Source organism: Mus caroli, chromosome 17 (assembly GCF_900094665.2).
Source record: "Mus caroli chromosome 17, CAROLI_EIJ_v1.1, whole genome shotgun sequence".
NCBI classification, from domain to species: domain Eukaryota; kingdom Metazoa; phylum Chordata; class Mammalia; order Rodentia; family Muridae; genus Mus; species Mus caroli.
Window position 1 is genome coordinate 61,156,199 of NC_034586.1, and position 15,070 is coordinate 61,171,268.

The 15,070-nt window shown below is 42.9% G+C and overlaps 1 non-coding gene across 1 annotated transcript; it reads right to left on the bottom strand.

The window, feature by feature from the left end:
* Positions 1-3,457: 3,457 nt before the first annotated feature.
* Positions 3,458-3,592, bottom strand: LOC115029784. The gene has a single exon (XR_003835350.1). It is a non-coding gene; the product is annotated as a small nucleolar RNA SNORA17 (small nucleolar RNA).
* Between the last annotated feature and the right edge of the window lie 11,478 nt (positions 3,593-15,070).

The window sequence follows — 15,070 nt, forward strand, 5'->3', positions numbered from 1 at the left end:
TCTATGAAGTGAAGATCTGAGAAGATGGGTGAAGAAGCAAGACCAGCGAAGCATTGCCTGGCCAGTGAAGACCAGCAAAGACCAGGAAGCAGAAGCGAAGCATCCTTTCACTGTTTGTGAGGCTCTACTTGCACTCTTTCGAAACATCACGTGCCCTCTCAAACACCCGCTTCAGCAAAACATCCTCTCACAAGACAGCTCCTAGAAAGATATCACGTGACACAACTGAGTTTCAAAACCAAACCAAACCAAACCGAACCAAACCAAACCAAACCAAACCAAACCAAACCAAACCAAACCAAACCAAACCAAACCAAACCGAGTAATTGCCTCTTTGGTAGCCTTTGTGGAAAATGCTGTTTTCCCAGTGTATGTGTTTGCTTTCCTTGTAAAGCATCAAGTGGCTGAAATTTCATGTGCTCATGCTTGGACTCTCAATTTTGCTCTATCGGTTCACATGTCTGTTTTTGTACAAACACCATACTGTTTTTTATTACTGTGACTCTATGAAATACTTTATGCTCTAGGATTGTAATCCCTCCATGTTATTTTTTTTTACTCAGTATTATTTTGGCTATCTGGGGTCTTTGTGGTTCCATATCAATTTTAGGATATTATTTATCTATTTTTTTTTTATTTATGTGAAGAATGAGATGGGGATTTTGAATGGGATTGCTGATACTTCTTACAGGCCTTTCATGCGGTTTCCCCAGTGTTGACACATTGTGCTACTGTGAAACACTGATAGAGATTAGCATCACTAGCACAGTATTAGCAAAAATAAATAAATAAATAAATAAATAAAAAAGACAGCCTTCATTTAAATTTCATCTATTGTCCTACTAATGACATTTATCTGTTCCTGGGCTCCAATCTAAGATCTTATTGTACTTTTAGCTGTCATTAAGTTTGATTATCTACTTTTAATTTTGTTTCTGGTGTTTCTACGAGTTTCATTAAGGTTGTTTACAGAAGTATGGGTGAACACAGGCATACTATCAGTGGCTACACCACTGAAGTTATTACCCTCCTCCATTAACCATGAGCTGTGCACATAAAAGAATTTACCTGTGCTTTATAGCATTAATCTCAAAGTTACACCATAGACAAAAGAGCTGGTGTCCCATGAATCTCTGAATTTTCCATGTCAAGGTATTGATAGACCCAACCATATGCTGATCTTGTGTGATAACTAAAGTTGCTATGAGTTCAAGAACAGCCGTGCCATGCCATGCCATGTTTTGCCAGGTTGTCATGGTTCCACACCTTCACCCTACTGCCTCTTGATCTTACATTTTTTTTAAACTTTTTATTGGTTCTCTGTACAATTCACATCATACACCCCAGTCCCACTCATCTCCCTCTCTCCTTGGTCCTGACTTCCACCCTTGCAACATTCCCTATGACCATGGAAAAAGAATCTCATCGTGGAAGCTGTAGTGTGTCCTATAGTTCACCCTTTTGTCCACACTTTTTTGCTTGCACATCTTCATTGCAATGACTCATTGATTGGCATGAGGCTCTGGCTTCTGCTATACTATCAATATATAGAACCTTACTTGGGCTGCTCTAGGATAACCTGTTGTTGCCCTGTGTCATCGAAATCCTATAATTTTGGGTCTGCAGGACCTGCTCCTTCACAAACTCTAGCAGTTAATTGATGGGGTAGATGTTGGGATGGGCCAACTCAAAGCCCTGGATCTGTGAGTAAAAGGTATCTGAGCTGCTCATCCTTCCAGCTCTTCCTCACCCATACAATTGGGGTAAGCTCTCCTGCCCTGCTCCAGCTGGCTCATCAATCAATGTCACAGCCAGCAAGGGGCAGAGCCAGCTCTCCTGCTCTCATGCCCTTGGGGCTGGCTCATCTCCTGCCACATCATCAGGGCCAGCTCTACCGTACTGCCCAGGTGAGGTGTGGGGTCTACACTCCAGAGTTCAGGGACAGGGTCAGTTTTCCCACTCTTGTGACTCTGGGGCCAGCTCCCCCACCTGCCATGCATGGCAAGGGACAAGGGAGTAGAAAGGGTATCTTTCCTTCATCTGTCCCAACACACAGCAGATAAGAGTCAAGGCAGGCTCTACTGTGCTCACACCCTCAGGACTAGCTCAATCACAATCCCCACATCCAGGGCCAGCTCTACTGTGCTGCCCAGGCAAGATGCAGGGCTCTTTCCAGTTCTGCAGCAGGTAAGGGACAGTTCTCCTGATCTTGTGACCTCAGAGCCAGCTCTCCTGCCTGCCATAGGTGGCAAGGAACAAAGGGAAGAGGGCTTTGCTCCCTTACCCATGCCACCTCACAGCAGACAAGTAGCAAGGGCCAGCTTGTCCATGCTCACACTCTTTGGGCCAGCTCACCACCCTGCTACCAGGGTCTGCTCATCTGTGCTTCCCAAGTGAGGTATGGGGCCTGTTCTCTTGCCTGCCATAGGTGGTGAGGGCATAAGGGAGGAGAGTGTATCTTCCTATCCTCAATAGCACCACACAGCAGTCAAGAAGCAGGACCAGCTCTCCAATGATCACGCCCTCAGGGCTGGTTCACTTTCAACCTCTACATCTATGGCCAGCTCTGCTGTGCTGCTCAGGCAAGGTACAGGGCTGTTCTCATTAGTGATAGCCCAGATCAGGGACATTCACCCAGACTTTGGTGGTAGCAGAGCCTTGCTACTGCAGAACCATAGATCCAGACGTGTTTTCTAATGGCAACACAGGCCAGAATTTCACCATGGTCCCAGGTGGCATGACCAACTACTCACACCAGGCTGTTCTTGTCCGCCCTGTAGTTTTCAGTTCCTCCTCTCTTCATTGTGTCCACATCTTTCTGTTTCTCTTTCTCTTCCATCTCTCCACCACTCACTTGCTCCTCTTGGTGGTATCAGGGGTGTCTGAGTTTCTGGGGTCATCTTAGGAGTTGTCTCAGGAGTGCTATGCCCTACCCATGCATTATGGCACTGGGCAGGGGTCATCTCAGGCATGGTCAATCCCCCAAGCCTGCATGCCACTAGACTGGAAGTCATCTCAAACTAGCTCTCTCTTGGAACCCTGTAGTGGCTGACTGGTGGTCATTTGGGGATTGCTCTTTGCCTGGGCCCTATGTGGGAATCATTCTGGTCTCTGACTTACTCCCACTGGGCCACATGGCACTAGGGCAAGGTCATCTCAACACTGGCTTACTCTCTGCCCTTGGATAGATACTGTTGGGGCCTGTGCTGAATTGGCGGTCTTCTCAGGCTAGCTCCCTCTCCAGGTCCCCTGGAGCTGGACTGGTGATTATCTCAGATTTGCTGCCCCCCCCACCCCCCTGCAAGTTTTAAGCTACTGATCATCCAGATGTTCACAGGTCAGAACATTGAGCATAGACTACTGATCATCCAGATGTTCACAGGTCAGAACATTAAGCATAGACTACTNACATTGAGCATAGACTACTGATCATCCAGATGTTCACAGGTCAGAACATTAAGCATAGACTACTGATCATCCAGATGTTCACAGGTCAGAACATTAAGCATAGACATAGTCTCTCTCCTCTCTGCCCCCATACTGACGCACATGAGACATAGCAGCCACACCTGCAATGCCTCTAAAGGGCAGTTCTTATATTCTTTCATGTGCCCTATACTTTTGAGGACAACCTTTAAATGGCCCCCTTTCCTGTAGTTTTCTTTCAAGTTAGTTATTGATCCTATTGTACATAGAAGTTATGTGTTTGAAGGACACATTTATTCAAGGTCCTAATCTTGCACAAAGAACTTGGAAAGATACCCCATTGCCAGTTAGATAATGACAGGCATCCATCCAGGTCCCTTACACTGACCTGCCATTCTCTCTGTGGTGGCCGCCATGACTCCCAGTCTTCCCTAGCTCTTGCTGTCTGGGAGGAGACACACTGTTATCAACCTAATCTCTATTTCACAGGAAGATGAAACAGAGCTCAGCGAGATTAACAAGCTTGTTCCAGATAAGCAAGCCAAGCTGGTCTGTAAACTCAAATGGCTTCCTTCTAAAAGCCAAGAGATTCAGTCTCATAAGCCCTTGAATAAAAAGTTGAGGTCCTCTTAATGTCGGATATTTTCTCACAAATTCAGCACCGAGCCTTATATGGCTTTAATATGTATTAGCTGAACGGAAGAATACTCAGATATTGAACTTCAGTATAAAAAGATGAAATGGTAGTCATTAAGGGTGAAGAGAGACACAGAAGTTATTCATATGAATATTATTTTGTGAGTAAAGAGATTATGTAGCATTTATTACAAGCAATTGCTTATTAACATGGCATATTCCAAAAAGGAATCTTTACTTGATTCACTGGCTGGTGAGCTTTGGAAGTTAAATTATTTATAGAAGACTATGTACTTTATTAATCTAATTTTGAAGACTCACGTGCATTTCTGAAGCAGTTCAGCTGGTGGTCTGGTAACTGCCACGTGGACACTTCAACAACTCATCACAAAGAGAAACAAGGAAGTGTGGCAGCAGGAATGGGGTAGAGCTTCTGGGAGCTCCCGTAGAGAAGTCCCTGAAAGTTCCCTGTGAACAAGGAGAAAGGGAACTGAGAGAGAAGTCAGAAGGCTGCAGAAGGGGGGTATTCAGCACATGCGCACAGAGACATCTTCCTCCCTTCCTGTTTTATGCTGTGTTATGTTGAAATGGGGTGTGTATGTAACTAGGCATAGGCTAGTTGAGGTGTGAACATGGTGTGTGTGTGTGTGTGTGCGTGTGTGTGTAAAACTGCAGGACAGATTCCTCAGATTTGCACACCCTAGACAAGTGTTCTGCCTCTGAACTATAGCTCCAGCCTACATTTTAATATTCCCCAGAGTGTACATAATCTATTTCTCCGCTTTAGTTAATTATCAAAACCTCTGCACAGCATGGAAGAATTGGTCTTGGAGTGTCCTGCCTGTTTTCCGAGTGTGGCACATTCTCTCCGTAAGCTTCCTTAGGTACCAGACACTTTATGCCTGCTGTTCTTTCTCTCTCTATGGCACCTCTGAGTACCAGTCTGCCCCCAGATGAACAGCGCCTTGACACTGGCTGGGAGGAAGGGCTGTAAAATCCATTCCACATCTGTTCAGTGAATCACTCATTTGCTTTCAATTTATTTTTTTCCCCCAAAGAGAAATTCATTTGGGAGTTTTATGGCAGTGGTGGTTTTAAGTCAAAAAATTTTTCAAATTTACTCTTTTCTAGTGAAAATGAAAGATCTTAAATCTGCACTTAATTGGGATTTAGCTTGGTGCTTGAGAGAGAATAGTATTATTCTCTTGTGATCTTGCAGCTTAGAAACGTGAACTATTTTAACGACAAAATTGGAAACCTGTCCCCATACTCAACCCATATACAGCCAAACCACTTGCTTAAGCAGTGCACTGCAATTTGTGACTGTTTTTGGTGTCATATTCTACAAATTACAAAGAAAGGGCAAATATACGTCAAGTAGTGTTTTATGCAAAATTTGCCTTCATGTAAATCTGATACCATCCAGTGGCCCTGTACATATTCTTCCTCACCAATAATCTTTGCATTTATTTGAATGTGACAGGCTTGATGGGAAGGGGGGGAAGCACTCAAGCTTGGGGGTGGATATTATGGGAATAAGGTTCATGAACCAGAGGCTAGACACAGAAAATTACATATCATCAATTAAGCTAAGGGATTAGGGCAGAAGTTATCAAATTCAGGTAGAAAACTACCTAACAAGGTAGCCAGGGAGACCACCAAAGGTTCCAAACAGTACAGGATATTGTGGCTGGTTAGCCAGCAGCACCTGACTTTATTCCTGATTATACCATGTACTTGAGTAAAAGAGCATAGGAAGATGAAGGTAGACCTGTGCTGGAGCTTCCTGCATGCTGAATGTTTCTCATATGCAGGAACATGCTATGTGCTCTGCTGGAGCAGCACGGTCATCAGCTAGCTTATGTGAACCCAACATGCAACTCAACCAACTGGACTGGCAAATGCACCCACAGATGCAATACTGGCATGTCTGTCATGGGGATAACCAACCACCTTCCCACTGGAACTGAGGCCTATATGGCAAAAGAAAAATCATGTCTACTATTACAAAGTTGGTTTGGGAAGATCTAGAAAGCCTGTGATTTATAGAAACTCCCGCTGTTTTGCTAAGCAGAGCTTTCAAACTTCCTCGGACAATTCTTATGTGTAAGACCTGATTTTAGAATATGTAACTCTTAGAAAATCCATTCTGAATGACGTACTTAAGGAATTCCCACAGGAAGCTATGAAGCTTAGAATTTTTTATAGACAGAAAGAATCACTAACGACTTTTTTTGTCCAGGTGGCAGAGATTGGAGCTTGAGAGTATTGTCTAGTGGCATGTGGCTACCTGGGCTAGAAGCTCTGGCCATGCTACTTGTTAAAGATTTGTCCTTGGTCTTGACTCTGCCTATCTCCTTATCATAAAAATAAAATAAAATCAATTATAATACATAAATTATATGAAAGAATGATAATAATGTTACCTACTTGGAGGTTTGTTTTGATGATTGAGTCAAATAATTAACTTATTTACCTTGACATAAGATTTGTCCTACATGATGAAAACTCAGGGGTTTTGTCTTTATTTTTATATTATTATTGTTGTTAGTTATTATTATTATCTGCTTAAATTTCAGGAAGAGGAAGACTTTGAAGTGTCAAACAAATGTGTTGTTCTATTTCCATTTATTTATTCGTTCAACACATGCTTACTGAGTACCTACCATATGACACATACTATCTGGATGCCAAAAATAAAGAGGAAAAAAATCAGACAAGCAAGCAACCCAAACCAAACCCAGCCAAAAATCACTTCTAAGTTTCTCTCCTATGAATGAACCCATCTGAATCTCATCACAGACACTAAAGGGAATCAAGAGCTACTAAGGTCACAGATAACTCAAAATTAGGATGTTCATGTAAGGAAGCAAGTTGGAGAGGGATGCAAATGAGAAGTAGGACCATAATGATCTCTCTCTCTCTCTCTCTCTCTCTCTCTCTCTCTCTCTCTCTCTCTCTCTCTCTCTGTGTGTGCGTGTGTGTGTGTGTGTGTATGTGTGTGTGTGTGCTGGGTCTCTGTTGAGCCTGAGTTCACTTGTAGGAATCAAGAGACTACAGGTCACAGTGAGGGTGGAGAACAGATAGGTAGGAGAACGAGAACTGTAAGGGAGGGGTCCAAAAGCTAGTTCATCAGTCTGCTTATATGTATCAGCAAGGCTCGTGGTTTAAGAGCCCAGAACCACTTGTGAAAAAGAGTCCTCTGTGGGGAGATGGTGAGGTTTCTTGTACTTCTTACACAGAAGCAGGTGTCATTCAGGATTCTAGTGCCCCAACAAGAGGTAGGGCGTGCCTCACAGGGCACTTTCTCAACTTGACCTAGAAACAAACGTTCATGTGTATTTCAGTGGTGCTTCTGAAGAAGTAGAACATCAAAGGGCAGAAGTTTCATAATCGATTAACTCGTCTTCATGATTTCATCACTCTTCTCAACTGACAGAAACATTTATGTCTTTTGAAATGTGTTCAGAGAAGCTGCTGAGGGTTTGAGGGGAAGAAATGGCTTTTTTTTTTTCTTTTTGACAACATTTGTTCTCAAGACCCTGTGTGTAGGAAAACAGAGTAATACTCACCAAACGTCAACGTTCAGGTAAATGATAGAGCAAACGTGTTTCTGGTTGATAACAACCCTGATGTGCCTTTGGGTTGTCCATTTGCCAACTCTTGGCTCCCTGGGTTCCAGGCTGTATACCTCCTATTGATGAGTATACTGAAGACAACATAATCAGTCCATGAAGAAGACCATGGCCATCCCAAACATTGTCCTAGACCTTAGTGCCCAAAGTGGATCTTATGACGATTTTTAGGATATTTTTCAGCCTGGGAAATCATGCAAATTCCCACAGTTGGCCTGTCTTTCGAACATCTGAGGCTAACATGCAACCAGGGGGCTTGGAGTGGATTTCTACCCTAGAAAAGATGGGGTGCTGTAAATCTTTTCTTTGAAGTTTTTTCACTAGCTCATAACCAGCTCATGGGGGATGGACCTCTACAGTTCATAATCTTTCAGGGATTCTTCCTCTTCATATATGAAGATGATTCTTCAAACCTTCCCCAAATTTCAAGTTTGTTTTCTTAGGTCTACAGATCCTAAATGTATTCTAGTCTAGCTCATGCCATTTGCCCAGTGTCCTTACTATTTAGTTCTGGCATGACAAGTTAAGGCATCATTGATAATCATGCCATGGTGTGGGTATTTTGGGTACACAGGGGAGAACCTATCACCTGGCTTTTGCTGGCACAGCTGGACAGAAGTATGATCCACCTGAGATGATCACCATAGCTCTGTGATGGTTAGTTTTGTCAACTTGACACAGTCTGGAGTCTCCTGGGAAGACAGTTTCAATTAGGACTTGTCTAGATCAGGTTGGCTTGTGGGCATGCCTGTAAGGGGTTTTCTTTAATTAGGATCCAAGGATGAGAAAACTACACTGAATGTTAGCGGCACCATTTCATGGGCATGGTGCTGAACTGAATGAAGAGGAATACAAGCTGAGTGTTGTTGAAAATATCTAATCCCAACCAGGGGTTTCTACCCCATCTTCCATCATTCAGTTCTCAGATAAAAGACACACAACCTTTATCATTATAATAAGCCTTAATCAGCACTAGAGCTGGGCAGTCATCTACTCTCTATGCTATTATGTCTCTTTCCCTGCCAATAACTCCACAATATGACTTGCCATGTTCTGTCTGGACTACTCTTAACTACAATTGGCCAGCCCTCATGGCTATGATTTCAAGAATTTTTACCTCATACTGTCCCTTCTCTCTTCTATCTGAAGTTCTCCTCAGACCCTGCTTATCCCAATTTTGACCTAGTGACCTTGCCCCTCCCACCAAGTTATCTCTGGTTGGTGTATAAAGATTCCTACAGCACAGCCTATAGTACCTGCAGATTCTCTCATCTCTTGGGGAAACCAGGCCTTGGGGCCTAGTATTTAGCATTGCAACACAAGCAGAAGACCAAACCTCAACTGGAAAGGAAAGATAGAAATCCCCGAATCTAAGCTTCTTATTTCACTTTTCTCCCTAACCAAGACCATAATTATTTGTAAATTATCCCCTAAAATGACAACATATTTATTATTCATAAAATAACCAAACCATCTGCCTCCAACTTAAGGGGTTGGGACAACAGTCATCTTTATAGCTGAGGACTATTATGCACACATAAATTATGCTCTCTGCTCATGACCGTGACAGTAATGTAACTAACTGCCTCAAGTCCTGAAGCCTTCAGTTCCTTCATAACAATGGACCCTCACCTTAAGTTATTAGCCAAATAAACTGGTTCTCCCTTATGTTGCTTTAGTCCAAGGTATTTTTTCTTTCCTTTTCTTTTTTTCTTCTTTTCTTTTCTTTTCTTTTCTTTTCTTTTCTTTTCTTTTCTTTTCTTTTCTTTTCTTTTCTTTTCTTTTCTTTTCCTTTCTTTCTTTCTTTCTTTCTTTCTTTCTTTCTTTCTTTCTTTCTTTCTTTCTTTCTTTCAGTTCCAGGAAACAAAATTAAGACACTCAAGTCAACTTGATAGAAAAAGGCAGCGAGCAGCAATGTTTTCGAGAGGAAACATATCCATAGTAAGTGCATGTAAAGACAAACTTATTATCACTATTCTAGGATAAATATTTGCAAAATACTTAGAATGGGAGAAGCACAGAAAACCTTACAATTCATGGACACAGTTGGTATGCACAGAGAACCTGACATCATTCCCCATGGCTATCCAGACGATGAGTAATGACTGGGACCTAGGATCCTAAAGATAGATTCAGTAAGCACAGGCACGGATTCTAAACAGAGTTGAGGGCTTATGTAAATGTAAGGGAGCAAGGAACACCAGCATACTTTACTGTGGTGAGCACAGCTCTGCTTTTCATTTGCACGCTTACCAGAATCCAGCCCATCCAAGGTGAACATACTTTACTGCACACATCACACCCACAGGGACAGAATGCAAATATTTTCCCTCACCTCAGGGGAGTGTTTGAAAACACTCTCCTGGAAAGGAAACTCATTTATTTGGTTGCTGATTAGTTTGGCCCTGGTTCTAATGAGCCATCCAGTAAAAAAGATAAAGAGAATAATAAAGTCTGTCTCTCTCTCTCTCTCTCTCTCTCTCCCTCCCTCCCTCCCCCTCTCTCTCTGCATAAAGTAATCGAAGGAATGGAAGAATAGTATGTAGTAGATTATCATGAACTCTGGTGCCAGATTGTGTGTATCCATATCCTTGTTTAGTAGGTGTGTCACATGCCCTTTAGCACCAATTTCTTGTCCTTTCTTTGCTTTGGAATCTCTGTCTACAAAGAGCATAATGATAGTCTCTATATCAAAGTATCGCGGCAAGGGTGAAGAGACAAACAGGGCTATTATTGTTGTTATAATATTGCTCAGGAACCTTGAGAAGGAGGAGGGAATAGAGGATATGAGCAGATGGTGTAGCAGAGCCTTCTAAATAAGCCCAGGGAAATTGCCTAGGAAGTGTAGTATGTGTCTGTCGGTGTTGGCACAAATAAATGTGTGTGTGTGTGTGTTGTGCATGTTGGGGAAGGATGGGAACCAGGCAGTGTGATGTAAAGAGTGTTGAATGATTACCCCCCTTTTTTGTAACTCTAACAATCAACTTTCTTTTCAGTAGCTAACTTTCCAGGCTTTGCATAACATAGAATCTACTTTAGTCTGCACCCAGCACAGCAGACTAGCCAGCTGCTGCCGGGAACTCGACAGGGTAAAATATTTTTGTATCTCCTGTAGTGTTTTTCTTTACCAGTCGATAGTCCAATGGAAGCAAAGAGTATTAATCCCACACAGGTTGGTTTGTCTCTATCAAATTCTCCTGCTTTGAACAACTACTACCCTTGAAAAACAAATCACAAACAAATTCCCCCCAAACACTTGCCTCAAAACGGGAGATGCTGGGCATTCAGAGGTTGATGTTGGAGGAGCCACAGGGACTCCTTTTGCAAGGACTGATTTTGCATGGACAGGTTATCGGCTGTGGTAAGTACTCAGTGGTGCTGTTTCCAGATCTGTAGTATCAGTAGCATCAAGACTTATAAGAAATGAAGAATCTCAGAATCCATTCAAGTCCCACTGAATCAAGATGGCCCTTTGCAAAAGATTCATCTGCACGGGAAGTTGAAAAAGCATGAGCATAGCTTTTATGGGTCACTTTGACTTTGGAGTAACTATTTTAACATCCTGGAGTGGAGAAGTACTTTTAGAAGCTTAGGTTGAATTTTTTTCTGTACACAGAGAAGGAAAAGGCAGATAAACATGCTAATGAGTATGGTAATCACAGATAAACTCTCCCGTTTGAGTTTAGTGATTGAAGAAATAGTCAAAGAAATGTGTGTGCGCCTGCATTTGAGATCTTTAAAGCAACTGAAGATCTTGAAGTTCAAGATGCCTCTGGAAGGTGGCATAACTTTAGAAATTTAGATCAAAGGCAAGATTCTTCAAAGTGTCTTTGGCTCAGAGGCAAGAAGACATGAGTTCTGAAACAGGAACACTGTGTTGAGATCATTTTTGTTGTGTGTGTCTTTATGAGGAAGAGTCCTCCATGAGCCTTTGAACCCCAAGAACAGCCTTTTTGAGTGGAGGGGATGGTGCTTTCTTGTAAGCTACAGGTTGTATTGTGTTCAGCTCCTTAAGCATCAAGGTTAGCCCTGGTTCAGAATAGCTGAATGCTAACTGCCTTACTCCGGCGTTAATGTGCATTATCTTGTTTACACCAGCGTTCTGCTCCAAGTCTATAAATCATCCTTTCCAGCAGGCTCTGATGTGGATTTGAAGTTTCATTCTAGTCTATAAGGGTTTGCATTGGGTGAACCTTTAGCTATGCTAGAGGGTGAGGGGGATTAAATAGAAGGAGGGAGGAAGACGCTCTCCCCTGCGTATTGCATTTCTGTATCTGAACGATTGTCACAACTGACAGGGATTGTGGAGCCTGTATTTACCTCCAGGCATGAGGCAGGCTGGCTGTATAATTGCTCAAATGCTTCCCAGGGTATTTCTTTTTTCTTCTACTTGTACCAAATGCACACAGGTTCTTGCTTGCTTGAACATCCCGTTAGCAGCCAACTAGCACATACACATATAAACACACTCATGAAAGTGGGCACAGACTGCTTGGCACACTCATAAAGACTGTCCAAGGTGACCTCGCTGATTCACATGGTTGCCCCTTGCCCATGGTTGGTTTCCCAGTGCAGTGGGCAGTCTTCCAAATGCATAACAGCTTGCTTGTAATAACCGCATTGCCTTCATTTGAAGTCTCAAACAGGAGATACACATTTCCCTGTACGCCTTGCCCATTTTCTCTATGGCAATTATGCTTCACTATTGTTTACTTCTCGTCTCTACCACTAGCTTTGTCTCTCTATCTCACACATGCACACACACACACACACACACACTCACACACACTCACACATACACACATGCACTCACACACACAATCACACACACACATGCACTCACATACACAATCGTGTGTGCTCACGTGCACACAAACACGCATGCACACACACACACATACACACTTAGTTTCAAGAACAAAGGAGTAAGGAGTAGTACCAGTTATGTGGTGTTGTCTGGCAGTCTCCTCTAAATTGGAATATCCCTTCCAGAAGGAATTGAGAGGCCACAAGTCTAAGAGAATAGAAACTTGAAAGATTCTTGACTCCCCACCCCACCCCCAACCAGTATCAAAGAGGTGAATGGCTGTTGGGGAAGGAGACTGTGAGCAGCCCAAATGCAGAGAGAAGAAATACTCTGTCTGTGGGCATGCCTGCAAGCTGTGCAGAGAGGCCCAGCACTGCAGCTCCTGGGAATCTTCAATGCCCAGGTGGGCTTTTTGGTGACAAAATGGCTTTTGAGTCATCCCTGCTCCTTGTAAGTGATCTCTCACCCATGATTCTGTTACTCGAAGTCAAAAGTATTCATTGGGAGTATATCCTCTGCAAATATAAAAATACTGTTTTAATAAATTTGCATTGTTTCTTATTTATCACATACACAGCTAGCCTGTTATAGGGTAAGAACAAATGGCAATGTAATAAAATGCAATTATTAAATAATTAACTCAACATTATTGAGACACTAAAAATAAGAGGGCTTATTATATTTAGATTCAGTGAGTTCTTCTATAGATTGAAAGGTAAATTTTGTTGTTGTTTATTTAGTGTTTGGATGGACATGGATGAAAAATTATAGATCATTCAAACAATAAGGCTTCAAGATTCACTCTGTATATGTATCAAAGAAGAAACAAATAAAAACCAACTGACCAAACAACAACAGAAAACTCTGGTTCAATGAGTTGGGTCTTGGCCTGTCCTGGGCTTCTTTTCTGGAGTGAATAGACAGGCATGTCTTCCATGTCCCAAGGACAATTCTGTCACACAAAATGTGAGTTCCAGTCTTTCCCTCTAACTCAAGGAAGTAAAATGATTCCCGGTATCGTGGCTGGTCATCTTGACCATCAAGCCTGGAAGAATGCATTGCAGCAAGAACCACAGCAGGTTCATTTTTTTTTTTTTTGAGGTTCCAAGTTTGTGTCAGACTTACTGTGCAGCTAACCTTCAGCAAATTTCTTAGCTCTTCAGTTTTCCTCATCTGTAAAATGGAGATAAATATCCCATCTTACTTGCTCTGCAGGGCTGTGATGAGAGAGAGCCTTGCACTCCGGGAAATGATACATGGTACAGAGAGAGAGGGTGATAAATTAGCTGGTCTGTCTGACTGGTCCTTCCAGCTAGGGAAGTGGTACAGAGCTAGTCTCAACAGCCTGACTTTGCAGCCGCAGCGCGCAGTGTTCAGCTTGTACACAAGGCGGGATGCTTCAGTGATGTGTATGGTTGGGACTTGACCCTATCCCCACCTCCTTGGGAATGCTGGTGCAGCCAGGCTTGAGAGGCACTGATTTAATGCCAGGGAACTATTACCTTTGCTGTGATCTCAAAGGCTAACATCCATTGTCCATGACAGGCTGTCCCTACTCACATCTGATGCCTGGGGTGTCTGGTAAGGCATGATGGAGTCTGGAGGAGACTGTCCTGCAGGAATCTTCTTATTCGACTTGACAAATACATCTTCTAGACTTGATTCATATATTAAATGGAATAAATCTCAGATACCACTGTTCCAAATAGACTTCCTGACCCAGTGACTTTGCTCAGTGGGTAAAACCCCTTGGCACTGTGATCCCTGAGACCCACATAAAAGTGGAAAGAGACAACCGTTCCATTAAAGCTGTCCACTCACCCGTGCATGACTCCCCATCTCTCCCCTCCCCCCCAACACACACAAAATAATAAAAGCAATCAAAAATTAAACTAGTTTTGGAGAACTATGTTTAACCTTTGCATGTCCCGCTCTTTGAACATTAACTGGGGCACCACTGAAAGTCACCTTTTGCTCTTTGGAACCCTAAGTAGTTCCCTATAAAAGAAAGAGAAGAGGGTCAAAGAGAAATGTACAGACAGGTCTCCTCCTGGGTGATTCGTTGTTTTAGTTCTTCACTGATACTGGCTGTAGCTAAGTACTACAGAAAAGCTGTGAGGGTGAGTACCTAATTGTGTGCAAACCACCTCACAGGTGACCCAGGGTGAGGCCCTGTCTGAACCCAAAGGAAGCATCTATTTAAGAGCCACAGCCATAGGCAGTGCCATTAAGAGTGTTCGGGACGTGGAGAGCCGGCCAGAGAGAGGCGAAAAGAGCCCAGAATCCAGCCGAAATGTGTGACTCCTGATGAAAGAAACAAGGCAAATCTCCAGAAGGCAGCCTTTTTATTTGTCTTTATTTATTTTGCTTTAGTTTGTCAGGGGAATGAGATAAGAACATCTGTCTCACACTAAGAGAGCCCCCGCTCTCTCAGGTAAGGATGGGATGCCGGGCAAACGCGTATCTGCAAAACTTGCTTTCATCTATTTCTGGGGTAATGGACTTGCTCGTAGGCCTCAAGTGCCTCTGTTAATAGCGTCTTGCTTTTTCCAGCAGAAATGCACTG